This window comes from Ursus arctos, unplaced genomic scaffold (assembly GCF_023065955.2).
Source record: "Ursus arctos isolate Adak ecotype North America unplaced genomic scaffold, UrsArc2.0 scaffold_8, whole genome shotgun sequence".
Lineage (NCBI taxonomy): Eukaryota > Metazoa > Chordata > Mammalia > Carnivora > Ursidae > Ursus > Ursus arctos.
In genome coordinates, this window is record NW_026623100.1 from 62470829 (window position 1) to 62488476 (window position 17648).

General features: G+C 47.3%; 1 protein-coding gene across 1 annotated transcript in view; it reads left to right on the top strand.

Annotated features, from left to right (window-relative positions):
* ALK (ALK receptor tyrosine kinase) overlaps window positions 1-17648 on the top strand; it is a 655077-nt gene that overhangs the window by 50253 nt on the left and 587176 nt on the right. The gene's annotated exons all lie outside the window — the stretch shown is intronic.

Sequence of the window (17648 nt, forward strand, 5' to 3'; positions counted from 1 at the left end):
GAGCAGGGAACGTTGACAAGCTGGGCTAGAGCATGAAGCTTAGACTGTTTCGCCTGCTTGATAATCTCTTCCCCCAAATACCCACATGGTTCACTGCCTCACTAACTTCAAATCTTTATGCAAAGTGACCTTCTTAGTGAGCTCTCTCCTGATCACCCTATTTAAATTTGACTTCACCCCCTCTCAAACTCTCTATTGCCTGTCCTTGCTTTATTTTTCCTATAATAACATTATATTATATCATCAACATGCAATCTCACTGACTTATTTATTATGTTATTATTTATTGTCTATCTCTCCTCTGAAGAATACAGTCTCCACAAAAGCAGAATCTTTGTCTCTTAAAGTTTATGGTTGTTTCCCATGTGCCTAGAACAATGACTAGTACATAGTAGGTGCTCAAAATTATTGAATGAGCAAATAGATGATTTAAGGGCACGGGGCCCTCATTCCCTTCTTTTCCTGGCCACCTTCCTTTTTGGGGCCTCTTTGGAAGCCATAAGAGACAACTGGTTCATCTGCTTTCCTTCCTTTTTCTCTTCCTGGCTCCTGGAATCCCTCTCCACTTTCTTGTTCCAATTCTTAGCCTTTCTCCTTGCCACTCCCTCTTTAATGGCTGGCCCTCACTCGGTCACAGCTGAGGCGTGGAGAGTACTCTCAGAGCCTCCCAGTCCACTCACACCTGCTCCAGGCACTCTTGTTCTCCACCTGATTCTGCAAGGCCTGTGTCTTTTCTGTCCTTACTCTCCAATAGGAAGTGAGGGCACTGCTCCCTCACCAACCCACGGCTATGTCATCTCCTTTCATCACACTCCTCACTCATGCAGGACAAGGACACTTGGGGCCTTAATCTTTTTGCTGATGGGGAAATGGAAGAGCCGTGTAGTAAGAGAGCTTGCCTGAAGTTAGGAAGAACAGCAGCTTGAGCTAAGATGCCCCTGACTTGGAGTACATGAATCCCCATTTATACGCTTCAATCCTTTCTGACGTGTTGACTGTCTTAATTTGTGACTCTGGACCACTTCTCAGTCTCTTTGTGTTTCAGTTTCCCCAAAAGGGAATTTAAAAACATCCCAAGTTGTAAGGCAATTGTAAGCCCTCAAGTTGTCAGGGACAAAACAGCCTTGTTGCAATTCATGAATCAGTTGAATAGTGTGAACATAGCAAGAAAATGGTTGAATGTCTCTTTAGGATATCTCTTTAGTGAACCTTGTAATTTGATCAATCACCTTCCAGAAATACCGTTTTGACTATTTTTAATACAGAATTTCCACACTGAGCAAATGACTATTTCGGTTATGGTACTTCTACTCCCGCTACCATCGGTCTGTAGAACATTTTGACAATCTCTCTCTTTCTCTCTCTCTTTTTTTTAAGAACTAAATTTCCTTGAAGGGACATGAGGACACAGGAAAATAACTTTATTTCACCTTCTTTGACACACTCATTTGAGATCTGGGCTTCGATAAATGGGGACTATTTTCTAGAAGGTTCCCCCTCAAACTGTCATTCTGCTGTTATGGAGTGGTGTCCTGCGGAATGTGGAGTGGGCTGGAGGCTTACTTTATGTAAATATATTAATCCTTCTACTGCCCTGGAAGCTGCCGTGCAGGGCAAGCCAGATAACAAATTTTGCCCTTCGAATATTGAGCCAGTGTATATATTTCAGCTACAAGGTAGAAGCTGGCTTGTTCGGAAGTGGCAGAAAGGCCTAGGAATGTACATTTTTTGACAGGTGCCCCAGGGTTCTCGAGCACACCACCATCTAAGAGCCACAGATTGGAGTGAGCAGGAGGGGGGAACCCCAGGGGCTTCACTGGAGCGTACTGCCTGGGGCACTTGCCTGGCCCACATGGCTGTTGCAAGAGTTTTGGGGTTTCAAACAACTGACTTATACTCCACGGGGCACACTTTCAATAGGCCTTTAAGGACTTTGTCCCTTCTCTGTTTCAATCTCCCTCAACCCTTTTAATCATGTAGTTCTTTTCATCTGCTAACTTGGATTCCTCCTCCTGTAGGTTCTCCTCAGTCATTGCCGGTCCCTGGTAAATCTGCATATCACGGGGATCAGCCTGGGGCATTGGGATGTAGCTCATAAATTTAGCCTGTAAATAGAACTGGAGTTTAAGCTCCTTATTACCATAGAAATTAAAAATTCTTCCACTCACACGTAGGTTTGGTCCTTAGACAGGGTCTGCTAAACCCACCAACTCCTAGTGGGCTCTGAGAGCCTTGTGCTTGCCACACACCGAGCTGGCGCTTTCCTGGGAATGGCATCACACACTGCCAGCTCCCACTACTCAAGGTCCCTAGCACATCGTGCGTCACGCTGGCAAATGCTGCTCTGTGATCATGAATGGGTTTCCCGGCCCTTCCTTTCATTCCATTTACCGGGAGTCAGTGGGAGTTGAGTTTAGTTCCTGGAGCGGAGCTGGATATGAAGGAAGTAGTGGAGGAGGAAGACCCATCTCCCGAGGAGCGAGGTGGCCTCAGTCCACTTCCTGTGGGGCTGGAGGAGCCCTTCTGCTGTGTCTGGGCTGGTCAGGATCCGTCTGCACATTCCCCTTGCTTTCCTTTATGCCATTTCTTTCTCTGCCCTATAATGAAAGTTACTGATGGTGCTGTGGTTCTAGAAACAGTGGCAACAGCTATTAGTTTGGTTTAAAAAAGAAAATGAAAGCACCCACTGTCTGCCAGGTACCAGGCCAGATGCTGAGGGTACGATCCTGAATGAGCTGGCTCCTGCTCCCAGAGACCCTTGGGCTCCGACAGAAAGACCGTGGGCATCCAGAGATGCGGTTGCAGGTTCCAAGTCCTCCATCTTGCTGCCAATATGACTTTGGGCAATAATAATGTTAATAACATCTATTTTGGAGCACGAACTATGTGCCAGGCAGGAAGTTAGGTGATTTCACACACATTATCGATTTAAATAAGTCTGCCTTTTCTACTTCCAGTTTCTTTGTACCAGACAGACGTTTTGTCAGCCCAGCTCTTCCTCCGCTGTAGTCCCTTCCCCCAGGCCCCAGTGGCCATGGTTGTGTGATCTAGGGATGGATGTCTGAGCAAAGGGCCAAACAGTCTTTATCCTGGAATTTGGGACAAGAGTGAGTTGTGCCAGTAGGGAGAGAGAGGAGGAAGGTGAACCTCTGAGTCTCTGGGTGTGTGGACTGTTACATGTCAAACTCAGAAGCAGCTGAGGAAGTTGGTACATACTGAGAAACAAATAAAGCAGATTACAGAAAGGTGGAGACAAAAGAAAGTGAGAGGGGCCGCAGTGGTTCTCCAGGCCCAGGTACGAGCGTGCTCTGGATGCCCAGCTCTTTGCCTGTTCTTGGGCTCTATGAGTCCTAGCAAAATCTTCCCTTCTTGGCTTTAGCCAGTGTGACTTGACTTTCTAGCCATTGTAACAAAAAGTCCTAAATAATGTATTTCTTTTGTGCAAGGGGGAATTGACAGAATTAAATGAGACCACATGTCTGAAGGTGCTCTATAAGCTGTAAGGATTTATTTTAAATGCAGGAGATTATTGGCTGATGATGATGGCAACAACGTTGGCAGTGACAATGAGTATCACACAACAGTGAGCAAGTTAAGCTGTGTGTAAGATGTGAGAGGAGAATTTTTCAGTAGAGCTCAACTGATAGTGGTATTAGCTGGCACGAAATGGAGTAGATCTGGCCTTGGTGCTGGACCCAGTGGCTTCCTTGGTGACTTAGGAGCTGGTCTAGAAGTTTGAGCTCAATGAGGTTTGAGCTTGGGCCAGGGGAGTAGCTGTGTTCCCTCTTAAAAGAACCTCACTGTTGCCTTGGATTTGCTAGAAAGTGTCTTCCTCCCTCCAAGGAAAGGATGTTTCCTTCTCCTGCTCCTCACAACCCCTGACCCTCACTGTAACCCCACTATCTTGAACTAGCTCTGGCCAGCTGCTCAGTAAGGGGGGTAGGGTGGGTAAATTGCAGTCCCATGGAGTGCCCATGCCCTGAGTAGGTCACTTTAGGGTGGCGAGGAGGTCATGGCTATGTTGGGAAGATGTCATTGAGACAGATCACCCCAGCCACCAGCTCTATTAATTTAATTGTCAGCAGCAGAAGTCCATCTTGGGCTGACAGGGGCAAACCCATTGAGCTCAGTAGCATCAGGCCAGAGTGTGGCTGAGAGGACTTGGCTGACGTCTCTGACACCTTTGATGGATATCAGCCCTGCTTGATCTCCCGTGTCCTTCAGGGGAGAGGACAGGGGAGGTGTTTGTCATCATGATGTGACTTGCATGTTGAACTGCTAGTTCTATATACATCTCTTCTGGGGGAAAAAAGCACTGCCTTTTCTCCAAAAATGGGTTGTGTCCTTGCAGGCTGTGGACTCTGCCATGATTAGAGGCTCCTTGGCATCTGAGGCCATTTTGGGGCTATGAGGAGTGATCTTTTTCTCCCATCCAATAGATTTAACTTTTCTTTTTTCTTTCCTTTGTGTTCCCTTCCCTGTCATTAAACAAAAAAATATATGTGGAAAATAACATGCAATACTTTTATTTATTCATCCATTTATTCTACAAATGTGTGTGTAAGGCACTGTACTAGGATTTGTACAGTGGAAATAGAAGCACATGATTCTTGGTGTTGTAGGACATGAGGGACAGAAACAGACAAAAACACTAAGCAGGAAAATAAAGGAAATAATCTTAAATTGAAGTGAGTGCTGTGGGGGAAACCAGGGCCCGAGGTAGGGAAAAAAAAAGGATCTACTTAGTTAGTTAGGGAGGCGAGAGAGTTGAGGACTCCTCTGCCAAGACCCATAAGAGGAGAAGGAGCCAACCCTTCAAAGGAAGAGCATTCTAAATAGAAGAGACTGTGTGGGCAAAAGGCCCAAGGCAGGAAGACCTGGGTGTGTTCAGGAATGGAATATGGCCGGGGTGACTGCAGTGATCTTGGACAAGCACTTAAACACTCTCTGCCTCATCTGGAAAATGGGGGTAATGGTATTTATATGTTACGTTGTGATAATTATGAAATGGAGTAAAGCATTGTGTTCGTTCAAGTCTTCTGAGAAGTAGATGCCAAGATGGGAGCAGTGCAATAGATTTATTGGGAGAAACGTTTTGAGGAGTGAAGGGGAGGAAGCCGGAAAAGGCGAGAGGGTCTTCAGACCTCAATGCAGAGGGGAAGAAAGGCATTCCGTGAAAGATTTGGCCGGGCTGGAGAGGAGTCCTTGAGCCAGAGCTGCTTGTTGGAGAGTCTCACAACTCACAGGAGTGCGCCCACAGTGCCCAGGGACAGGCGTGGCCTTGCTGTGGACTCCACCAGCCTGAGGGGTGGCTGCTGAATCGTGCTCCTGCAGCAGGAGATCTGAGCAGTGTGTTTTCATGGCGGCCAACAGTCTGTGCTTAGCTCACCCTCTGGTACGTAACAGGTGTTAAAATTCAAGTGCAGCTTTTGTCATTATTACGAAGGCGATCTTAATAATTACTTTTGTGATCTTATCTTTGTTTTCCTAATTGCTTTTCTTTCTCCCCTGACTTGGCTGTTCCCTTAGCCAGCTGCTAGAGCCTCTGGACATTACCCATCCCCTCGGCTGAGTAAGGGAGTTAACTAGCAAGAGAGGGGAGGCAGTTGCCCTGTGGTGGGATTGGAGAGATACCACTCAAATCCCTCTTTCTTAAGAAGAAACTTGTCATACTACTAGAAGTTCTATCATGAAGAATTTCTTCCTTTGGGAGAAGCCTCAAACCACAGCTCCCAAAGGGAAGATTTCAAAGACTCTTTGTAGATTTTTATCTTTGTTCTCTTCAACTATTTGGAAGCACTCAACACTGCTTAACTTCTCCTTAAAATTCTCCTCTTCTCTTTCATGGGTCCCTGCTATACTCATTATTCCACCCCCTGCCCTTCCTTTGGTCCATGTCTGTATTTTTTGCAGACTTTCTTCTTCCTCCCATCCTTTGGGAACCCTAAGGCTCTTTCCCTCAGAAATCTGCTATGACTGTGACTGAAAGCACTCCTGCCAAGTCAGTCTGTCTAACTTGTACCTCTTCCAGCCTCCATACCGCGTCCCTCAGCTCTCTTGTGGTCATTTCTCCTGGAAGTCCTCCCAGTAACTCAGTGTCATCGTGACCAACCCAACTTCTCCACCCCTGTCTTTTCCCGCTTCTGGGTTTCCCGCTCACTCAGGCTGGAAATCTGGGGTACGTGTGTGACGTTTTCTTTTCCTTCCCCTCACTTCCAGTCACTCCCAAGTCTTCTGTTTGTTTATTTATTTATTTTTTTACAAGTGATCACTTTCTTCTCTTCAGCTTCTCTGCCATTATCTTAATTCCGGTTCTCTCCTGGCTCCTGTGGTTTTGCCGTGACCTCTTCCCTCGGTCTTCCTGCTGCCTGCCATCGACCCCTCCACTTATTTGGATCCATCTGTTGCTTATTTAATACACGTGGGTGAAGTCGAAGTGTTTTTAAAGTTCTTGAAAATGGTTTATTCTCAACTTCAGTCACTTGCAAACTTCTCTGCACACATCACTTGTGGGTAGTTGTGGCTCTTGAGAGAGAACAGAGGCCAACTTCAACTCCAAGGCCTTTCTTTCAGTCCCAGACCTGACCACTTGCTGAACCACTGTGGTCTGACCTTTCAGACCCAGCATCTTCTTATCACTCCCCTTATCACCTACAAGGGGTCCTTCCCCAGTGGTCCCTCTAGTGGGACAAATCCAGTTCCTAGCCTGAGCCCCTCCTCTGCATCCTGCCCCACCCACTCAGGTTGTGAAATAGGACAAAGTGGCTGTTTCCCGAGAATGTCATCAAGTTCAGCTGCATCAGACACATTGTCTGTGTAGCCCACCGTTAGAGCATAATAGGTACTTTGTGAGGGGGTAGTTCAACTTTTGGGTCTCAATTATTACCTCAAGGGACGTTCCTCATTCTTAATTATGTGCTGTTATCCATAAATGTTAAAGCTCATATGATTCCACTTATGTAACGTTATTGAAATGGCAAAACTCTAGAGCTGGAGAACAGATTAGTGGTTAGTGGGTGTTGGGGAACGGGGGTGGGTGGGAGGTGGGCGTGGTTATAAAAGGGTGACATGAGAGATCCTTGTGATAGAAACGTTCTGTATCTCGACTGTGCTGCTGGAGGTAGGAACTAACACGTGACAGTTGCGCAGAATTCAGCATGCTCGGGCAGGTGCGCACACATTCAGGTAGAACTGGGGAAAGCTGAGTGAGATCGTTGGATTGTATCATTGTGAGTATCCTGATTGTGCTGTTGTCCTACAGTTATGCGAGATGTTACCTTTGGGGGACCCTGGATAAAAGGTGCACCACGGGATCTCACTATATTATTTCTTATAACTGCATGTGAATCTCTTACTTACCCCAAGATAAAAAGTTTAATTAAAAAAATGTTAACATTCCTAGATATAATACTCAGTGGTATTTGTTGAACTGAACCATTTATTCTTTCAGCCAGCTGTGCCTCTTGGGAGTAATAGATTTCATGGGATTTTTGTTCACTTAATGAGAGAATGTTTCCACTTACTTTCCAAAATGTACCTCTAGCTCCAACTTTTCCAGCATTCTGCTTATTCTTATATTTATGATTTTGTAGACATCACCCACACCTCCTGGTGCTCTTGCCTCTGGACTGAAGAGTCCCAGTTATTGTAGTGCAACCTCAGTGTCCCTTTGATTGTTTAAACTCTTCTTCTCTGGCCCCCAGCCTGTGAGGTTTTTGCTTTCTAAATGCCAGAACCATACTCAGCCACAGCCCAACCATGCTTGCACCATGGTTTGGCACAGTCACAATGGGATCTTCTGTTTGGTTTTTATTTTTCCTCTTCCTCCTTCCCCCCACCCCCTTTCCAACATTTTTGACCACAGGAACACCTTAAATGGAAGTCTACGGAGTCTAGTCTGGGTGAGACTCCTAGGTGAATCCCCAGATCTTCACTGAGACCGCAGAGCTTTGAGTCCTGTTAAGTTGGAGAAAACTCCTCTGCAGGCTTTCCCTTCCTGTTCACGGAGGAGCTGGTGGCTTCTTCCCATCAATTTGCCAATTCAATATCCAAAAACACTTGGCCACCTGCAAAATCTGAAAGTGTACTGTACATTCCCTACCCTGGGTAATTTATAAGTAAGGTAAATAAATTTGAGTCCAGTTCTGATTCCTTAGAGATGGGCCTCCACCCCTTTTGGATCTTTTCTACCTCTATGTCAGGTCCTTTTTGTTTTGTTTTGTTTTGTTTTGTCTTTTTGCCAAATCCCATCCCCACAGTCCCCTGCCCAGCCCACGTGGTGACGCAAGGACAACTGAGATGTCTTGGCTAAAAAGTAAACCTAAGAACTGTGGCCAAATGTACTACAGAATCCTAGAGGCAGAAAAGACTGTGAGCACATCTTTTTTCGAATTCAGCACTCTGCCTAACCCAAAAACTTCGCTTGTTAGACATTCTTTCTTACGGTGGGTCCACAGCTGTTTGCCTCCAGGAGGGACCCAGGTCCCTCCGTTTGTTGTGCTTTTCTGCAGATTGAAAACCCTGTGTCCCCGGTGTGGGCCACACTCACTCTTTCAGCCATCAAAGGTAAACAGATGACACCACCAGGCCTTCTTTACCCACCTACGTGTGAGTGTCTCCATGGAGGGGTAATGGTGAAAGCAGTCTGATGGGGGGTGGGTTCCATAGATCTGGGCTCAAAGAGCTGTTCCCGCACCTAGTAAATGGGTGACTTCAAGCCAATTACTAAGTCTCTCTTGGACTGTTTCTTCACATGTAAAACCTGGCTCAAAAGATTGAGGTGAGAAGTACATGAGGTCCTGTATCAAATACGTGGTACGTAGCGGGTGCTTTCAGTGTGACCGCTTACATCACTAGTAGTAGCTGTAATAATCTCCAGATACTTGGTTGAGCACTTCGCATGCAGTATTGTTTTTACTCCTCACCACAACTCTATAATGAAGGTGCTATGATCATTTCCCTCTTTCTAGATGAGAGAGCTGGGGCCAGGGGAAGTCACTTGCCCAAGGCCATACAGCTGGAAAATGGCAGAGCCAAAACTCAAGCTCAGATTTTTCTGACACTAGAGGAAAGAGTCCTCACCCACGACGCCACATCATTCATTCTTCCCCTTCCTCCCTCTAAGAACCGCAGTACATTAATCAGGCAGTCACCTCACATTTTTCTTGGGAAGAGACAGTGTATCAGTAAAGAGAAGATGCATATTTTAACTGGAAGGAACCACAATACTTCTCACTCAGTGTTTACGTAATTATCATGAATTTCAAATTAATGTCATCTGAATTAATGGGGTCACACATTAAAGAATCAAAACATGATCTTTAGGGTACTTTTTGGTTTTTAAAATTTGATGGTTCTATACACATAGCAAATCACAGGGAAATAAACAACTAAATAATTGAAGAACCGGGAAGACTAAACAGGACTGATCAGGATTTTGCTCAGGGTTTTCTAGGAACCACATAGCCATGGCTGTACTAAGACAAAAGGGGCGGGACCTCTGTCTGTCCAATCCTCTCTGACCTGCTGATTCTAAAGAGAGAACCCGGACTCATAAATTCCTGTAACCGCTTATTTAAGGGAGGCATGGAGACTTTCATCAGTGTGTTGATTTCTACTAATTAATTTTTAGGAGCTCTTCTGTTAATTTTTCTTAAAGTTCAAGGGTGTAATCCTTGAATGTTGACCAATTAATTAAAGGTTATGTATGGGCCAGTTAATCAAGGTTCTCATCTTTACACTTCCATTTCCCCAGGAACGCAAGGCAGCATTCTCTTGGTAGAAGGGGATAACTGTTCTAGGGTCGCTCCTAAGAGAGGAGCGTGGCGCTGCATAAAGAGATCGGTCACTTATGCATCTAGGCAGCAGGCCTGTGCAGCCTGAGCCTGACCTTTCAACCGACTCAGATCTCAATCTCTTAACCTATTGGTGCGTTCAAGTCTAGAAATGAAATAATAACACCATGGCAGAGCAGCTGTGAAGATTAAATGAGATATCATATGTTGAGGGCTGCGGTGTCTGCCCCTTCATCGATTCATCCAATAAATATTGGTAGAGTTCCTCTGTGTGCCAGGCCTTTGCCATGCACCAGGAGTACGATGGATTATGTCCCTTGCAGTGAAAAAGAAGGCAGGTCATTCCTGTCCTCAAGGAGCTTACAGTTTCATGGAGAAGCGAGAACAACAACAAAGGGTCAGAGAGACATGTGGAATTATAAAATGTGAGAAAGGGCATGGAAGTGAACACAGATGTTAGAATATGTCAGGGGCTGGGGGACAGGGAAATGGGAAATTGCGTTCAATGTGTACAGAGTTTCAGTTGTGCAAGATGAGTAAGTGGCAGAGATCTGCTGTACTGCTCTGTGCCTGTGGTTAGCAAGACTGTTGTGCACTGAAACATTTGGTAAGAGGGTAGATCTTATGTTAAGCATCTTAGCACAATAGAATTAATGCACAGACCAGTGTATTTAACGATAAACTACAAAACCACAAACAAAAGTTGTGCACACACTTCGCTGACTTGATGTTAGGAAAGCATTTGAAACATTGCCTGACACAGAGAAAGTGCTATATGAGTATATGATGGCTAAAATAAGTAAACTCAAATATTAGGGCTTTATTCTCAGAAAATAATTGTAGGCTGCACAAAGATTTAATTGTTAGGATGTTTCCCCCCAGGATTGTCATTTTGAAGTTGGAAGCAACCTAAATGTCCCACAGTGGATGATTGAACAAATGATAGTAACCCAGAAAGAATAAATAAATGAAAGAGCACCCACAGAGTTAGTACTGATAGTGTGGACAGTGAAGACCTCCTTGAGGAGGTGACAGACTGCCCAGTGAAGGATGAGAAAGACCCATCCTGCAAGGGATGGTGCATGTGGGGTTAGACAAGAATATTCCTGGCTGACAGAGCAGTAAACGTGAAGACTGGTGGAGGCAAGGGGCTTGCCAAGTCTGTACGATGAGGCCTAGAGGAGGAGCACATGGAGGAGGGAGGGGAGGGGCTGGGGAACCAGGCAGTGTCCGGTGCTGCCGGCTCTCCCGGGCGGTGGGAATGAGCTAGGATTTTATTCCATGTGTGATGGGAAGCTTTGGAGCAGGTTTCAGTGGAAAGATGGCAGGATCGGGTTGACACATTAGGAAAGCTGCTCAGATGGCTGCCTGGAGAACGTACAGGGAGGGAGATGGAGGTGGAAGCTGGGAGGCTGCTGGATGTGGCAGGATGAGTGGGGGAGATGATGGCAGCGAGATGGCGTGGTCGAAGCACGGGATGCAAGATGGGTGACTGGGCAGTGGTGTGACTTCAGAACCAACAGGATGGGCTGAGAGATTGGGTATCCAGGAGAGAGAAGAGTAAATGGTCAAGGGTGAAGCCTGGATTTTTGGTGTAAGTAATAGGCAGAATCAAGGTGTTATTCACTCTGATGGGGAGAAACAAAGAGTTTCTGGACATGTCGGATTTGAGGTGTCTGTGGAATATCTGAGTGGCGGGATCAAACAGGCTGTGAAGAAGTTAGGATCGGAGCTCGGAAGTCATTATATCCCTAAATGGCAGTACTAGCAGCCTGTAGTGTACGAGCTTCCGCCTGCTGTTCTTCACTTGCAGCTGTCAAGTGCGCGCATTAGCTTGGGTATTACCAGGAGCTGGAACTTAGGGCAAGAGGAGGATTGTGGACGGAGATTTCAGAACTGTTGGACTTCTCTGCTGGGCAGGCTGCACCTCCAATTCCAGCTCCCACAGCCAGGATTTGAGAGCTCTGTCCCATGGCGGGACACCTTCTCGGCATTTTGGAATGCGTCAGCAGCAGCTGTCCTACTCCAAAGCCTCTCCGGGTGGCCCTTTTTGGTGAGCCTGGGTGATGGTGGGTGAGGCAGCTGGCCTGTTCTTTGAGTCTGGAGGGGCCAGGGAGAGTCACGAGATGTCACTGCTGAGAAAGTTCAGTGTCTTTCCTGTACACCCTTTCTGCCTGTGTGACTGTCACCCGGGGGGAAGGCAGTGACGTCCGTCTCTGGCAAGCTAAGACACTGTATGGATTATCGGTCCACTGCTATCTTAGCTCCCTCAGCATAGTCCCTCCCAGGGAATCAGACTTTGTGCCACAGGTCGTGGACAAATGCTGCATAACAGGCTTGCGTTCTTATTCCCATGGAGGTACCCAAGAGGATGGAAGAGAACAAAGGATAACGGTTTTCTTCTGTTCTCTCTCTTCTCTGACAGGCTGATGTGGCCAGAACAGAGGAATACTATGAAAAAGTTCTCTTGGGCAGAAGCATAAGAAAATGCAGATTCTCGCTCCCATTCTGCCGTTTCCTGCCTGTCAGACATTTTTGCAGGTCCCCTGAGCACCCTGAATGGCAGCTGGCCCATTTGAGGCATAGGAGCGGTCTGCCTGCTCTGCCTTTCCCCCAGGGCTGTTTTAAAGATCACCGGAGGCAATAGGTGTGAAGGTGCTTTGGCAGCATTACGGTGCCGCACAAGTACGGGACACATGTCTTCAGGGACTCAGCCACGCCACTGTCCTCGTGGAAGTTAGTCTGGTGAGGAGGATAAACATCACACAGTGACAGAAGTGTGGCCAGGAAGGGGGTCGGAAGATGCATCTTTGGAGACAGTAAGAAGGGGGGGCGCTGCTTGGTTTTGACCAGTGGTTCTCAAAGTGTGGTCCCCAGAGGAGTAGCAGCAGTAGCTGGGAGCCGGTTAAACTCGTACATTTCCAGGTCCCACCCCAAACCTCCTGACTCAGAAAGGCCGAGAGCTTGCATTTTAATAAGTCCTCCGGGAGATTAGGATTCATGACCCAAATTGGGAACCACTGGTCTAGGCATTCAGGAAGGCCTTCCTGAGAAAATGACTTTAATGAAATCAGGAGAGATAATTAGAATTTCATCAAAGTGGAGGAGAGTGTGGGGTTAAGCAAAGGATTCCAGAGGAAGGTCTCGCACAAGAGAGAACTCAGTCCTTCTGAAAGAGTGAAGTAAGCCCCAGGGGGAAGAAGGGCAGAGCCAGTGTAGGAGGGAATGGATTGAAGCAGCCCAGTGGAAGGGGCCTTGTAAATCTTGGGAAAGACTTTTCAGTTTATGCTCAGGTCAATGGGAAACCATTAAAGGGTTTGGATCAGGGAAGGCCTTTTTCTGGTCAATATCATGCTATTGTAATTTTAAAACATTCCCTTACAATCCAATAAAGACGGTTAATTGTCTTAATTAGAGCTTACACTCTAATTGAGGAAAAGGCACAATATAACCAGTGGGCCAGTCTATGACTATCTAATCACCACTAATTGAGTGTTTGGCACTGTACGAGGCACAGTAAAGGTTGCAGAAAAAGAAGCGGCTCATTCTCTCCACGATGAGGATTGAGGGTGGAGTACACGAGATGCAAGTACACACACAACTCCCCATGAAGGAACCCACACATTTTCCCATTAAATTGCATTCACCTTGAGGATTCCAGAGACTGGGTAGTTAAAATGCCCAGGGAGTCAGGCCAGGCTTCCTGGAGGAGGTGTGGCACAAGTTTGGCTCTCTGGAAGAAGGCGTACAGGCAGACATTAGCAAGACAAAGGTCGCTAATGATCCTGACCCCAGATGAAGCCATCCTTGGCATCCTGGGCCAGTGCACTACTGGGAAGCCTCCAGCAAGGGTAATGGGGCCCATTTTGTGCTGTCACCACTGAGAATTTCTTCTCTGTCTCTTTCCTAGGCTCTTTTGGGGGCATCCCTGATAGTTGACTGCTTTGTGCTTGTTTTTAAATCATTTTATTGGAATATGCTCATCATAGAAAGTTCACAGTGTGAACTCCCCAAGGGAACCCCCTTCGTTAACCCGACCACAGTCAGGGCTCCATGCATTTGAGCACCCTGAAGCCCTCTGCCCAGAGCCATTCCTCTCCCAGGTGCGGCCGGCCCCTGGAGAGTCATCGTCCTGACCGCTCACTCGCTTCCTTTTGTGCCTTATGGGCTCTCCGTTGAGGGCTTCCCTACATTACGTTCCCGAGATCTGTCTGTATTGTTGCCCGTAGCTGTCTGTAGATTATTTCTTCACGTTGCCGGAGGATTTTCTGTTGTGTGACTACACGACAGTTTACTTATCCATTCCAGATGGGCATTTAGGTAATTTCCAGTTTGGGGCTATTTGGGGGATGCGTTTCAACCTTTGATCTGGGTCTTCCTCTTCGGTTTGCTCAGGTTTCCCTTTATTGTCACTAAATTCATCTCCTCTAAAACGGAATGCTCTGTTGTATATGTGATTGGCAGGAAAGAAGTAGAAAATAGTACTAAATAAAAAAATGCACAGTAAGAAATCGGTGGTTTGAGGAAACCCCCTGCCTCTCCAGCCCAGCCCCCCGCCTCCACCTTCTTCCTCTTCTTGGGGGGACCCCAGCTGAAGGGAAGCTGCCGCCACAGGCTCAGAGGTGCTTCCAGCCAGACACCCTCACGACTTAGCCCACAACATCGCTCTCGGGAGACTGTGCAGGGCAGGAATGTATCTTGTTCGTTTTTTATGAATGGCTTGGTGTAGGCACTTGATAGATGTTTCTTGAATGAAAGAGTTTCTAGTAAAACAGTGTATAAGTCGCTGTGAGTCTATGATGTGCCGGGTGGGCCCTGAGAAGACAGCGAGGTATAAAATCCTTCTTTTGAGGATCTTGTGAAAAATGTTTGTTAAGCTCTCTGCCCCATGCCAGGCCCCTCCTAGGGCCTTTATCTCTGTCACCTCCTTAAATTCTTACCCAGCTCTGTGGGGTAGTTACTTTTGTTCTCCCCATCTGCAGACAGGAAAGCTGAGGCACGGCCTGTCCTCACAGAGTCACAGGTAACATTCAGAGTCAGCCCGCCAGCTCGGATCCACGCTCTTCACCCCCGAATGGCTGGTGTCAAGTGAGCACAGCTGGCAGGAAGTGTTTGGGAGGAAGGGCACACAGGGAGCCATTCCTTCCCATAGGAGGCCCAGATTCTCAGGGGAGCTGGGGTTTCAGTGGGACCCCGAAGAAGGGGTAAGGCTTACAGAGATGGAGAAGAGCAGGCAGGTCTCGTGAGCGGGGGACCAGCTTGAGCGCCCTGCTGGGGGTGGCTCTGGGGAGGCTGCCAGGGGTTCGGGAGCCCGGGAGAGAAGGGGCATGTCCTGGTTGGCTTCGGAATACAAGCACCCAGAGGCTGTCATGGCAGGTCCCCCCGCAAATGCTGCCCGAGTCGGTATAGCCCAGGCCAGGGTCTCTGCGGCATGTCCACTGTTGGGCTCTCTGGTGCCCAGTCTCCGTGGCCCTGACTTCTGCATTTCATGGGAACTCAGCCTGCCTCCCTGCCTAGTCTCTTAGGTTGGCTGCTGCCCACTGCCCCCGAGGCACGGCCTTGCTTGGGGCCTTCACCTAGACCGTCAGAGTGAGGAGGCCCCCACCTTGTCCTGTACCTGATTGCAGGGTCCTGCCCTGGGGGGCTCAGAACTGAGACCTGCCCGAATCTCTCTCCCTTCCTACACGCCTGCATTCCCCCTCCTAGGGAACCCTCTGGACAACAAACAAATCCATTAACATTTATGAAGGTTTAGAGGCTAGATATTAAAACAATGCAGAAAGCTCTGTAGGCTAGCAGAAACACTTTAGAATTCTCTACTCATCCCCCTTTCACCACCAGCACTTTGATAATTATCTTGAAGATAGTAGAGGTATTCTTTCCCTTCCTCCCCTTTAAGGCTAGCTCAGTGGTTCTCCAACTTGCTTGTGAAAAAGCCTTTCTGAACCAAGTGGTAGGTGAAGCACGTGTGCTGCACTTTACAGGCGATTTAAGGGATTTTCAAACATAGTTTTGATTCTGTGTGATTTTTATCTTTTGCGCTGATTTCAGAATGGAAGTCCCACTGTACTGGTAAGTTGGCTGGGAAGAACAGCTTTCCTCCTGCTCCCTCCTGGGAGGACTAAGGCACACTCAAGGCCTGCTGCCCCTGAGCCCCCAGGGACCCTGGCAGCTGCGTACCCAGCCTTGCCAGCAGCCAAGAGGACACTTGTTGGAGACTTGGAAATCCCTGCCACTTATGGAGAGATTTAAGTCCAGTTGGCTCCTGAGCTGAGCCTATATTTTTGGAGCCAAGAGTCTGTCTGCCCTACTAGACAATGAGCTCATCAGAGGCAAGACTGTTTCGTCTTCTCCACTTCTCTTCACCCACCCCCTCTTCTTCCTCCTTCCCCTCCTCCCTCCTCTCCCTTCCTCTTCCCTCTGTTTCTTTTCCCTCTTCCCCTTCCACCCTCCCTTCTCCATATTTCCGCCATTGAGCACAGTGCCTGGCACAGAACAACTACTCTATAAAGTTTGATAAATGAGTGGATGAATGCCATTATTTGGCTTCAGAGGAAAATTTACTTTTTTTTTTTTTTTCCAAGTCTCAGATCCTTGGAAGTGGATTGTCATGTTCACCTTTCTGTCTTTTTCATTATTCCCTGAAAGCACAAACTCAATTTAGGCTTTAGTGAAAAATGAAGAGCATTAGACCAACCTTTTGAAATTGCTTGGTCAGTACTTCCTGCTCGCCTGTACTTCACAGTGCTGTCATCACTGGGTAATTATAACATTAAGTATGTACCTGATCAGCAAGTTGCTTTTAATTAAAATCCCCTGTTGGTTTCCTAGCACCTCAGGGCTCTTGGAGTATTTGTTCAACTCCTTGGGCTGTTGGCAGAGTGTCAGGGGGGATAGGAGCAGATACAGAGGTTCCAGGTCAACCCTTCCTCCCCACCACACACTCCTTCCTCCAGCTTCCCCAGCAGTATCTTTTCAGGCTCACTCTGTTCACCTCAGGAAGGGGACATGCTACCTATCTGGGGACAGGGGAGTGCTCATGCCCCGCAGAGGAGAGAAGGAACCCCCAGAACCAGAGCTTTTCTGGGTGATTCCTAAACCACATCCAACCTGTAGTGAGATTCCTCCCTGTGCTGGAGATGGTGGGGCCACCCAGCCTCTCCCCTCCGTGTTTCTGTGCGGGGGAGGTGGCAAGCGTGGCAGAACTGTTTCTCCTGTGCCTTTCACATCTATTTACAGATTCGGTAGCTCAGCAAGAGTCTAGTCTTCCTCTTTATGAGTCCTGAGGTAAATGGTTTTTCTGAGCTTGGTTTTTTCATCTATGAAATGGAAATAATAATAGAACCTATCTCTGGGGATTTTTGTGAAGATTAAATGATATATGTAAAGAGTTTCACAGAGTTTCTGGCATGTGATATACTCTCGATAAGTGGTGTCAACTACTGCGATCACTCCTCTGCCCCCCCCCCCCCACTACCGCTACTGCCCCTGGAGGCAGCACAGTAGTAGTACTTCCGCAGCTGCCCTGCAAGGAGGTTGCCTGCCTGGACAGGGCCTCCAGAGGAAGATGGCGTCCCTCTCTAGCAGGGGTCGGTGGCCGTCAGTGCCAGGAAAAGGGGTGGGTCTTGGACCACTCAGAAGACAATTGCACGGAGAAAGGAAGACCTTCACCAGGACAGACTAAACAGGCTATAGAGACTGAGAACGTTTAAGGAGCAGTATTGATCTTTGAACACCAACATATGTGCCAGTGAAATTTACTTAAAATAAATGCCTATTTATTTTTGGCGGAGGATTATATCCCCCTCACCTACATAAATAAAACCCCAATGAATTACTGTTTTATTTCAATAG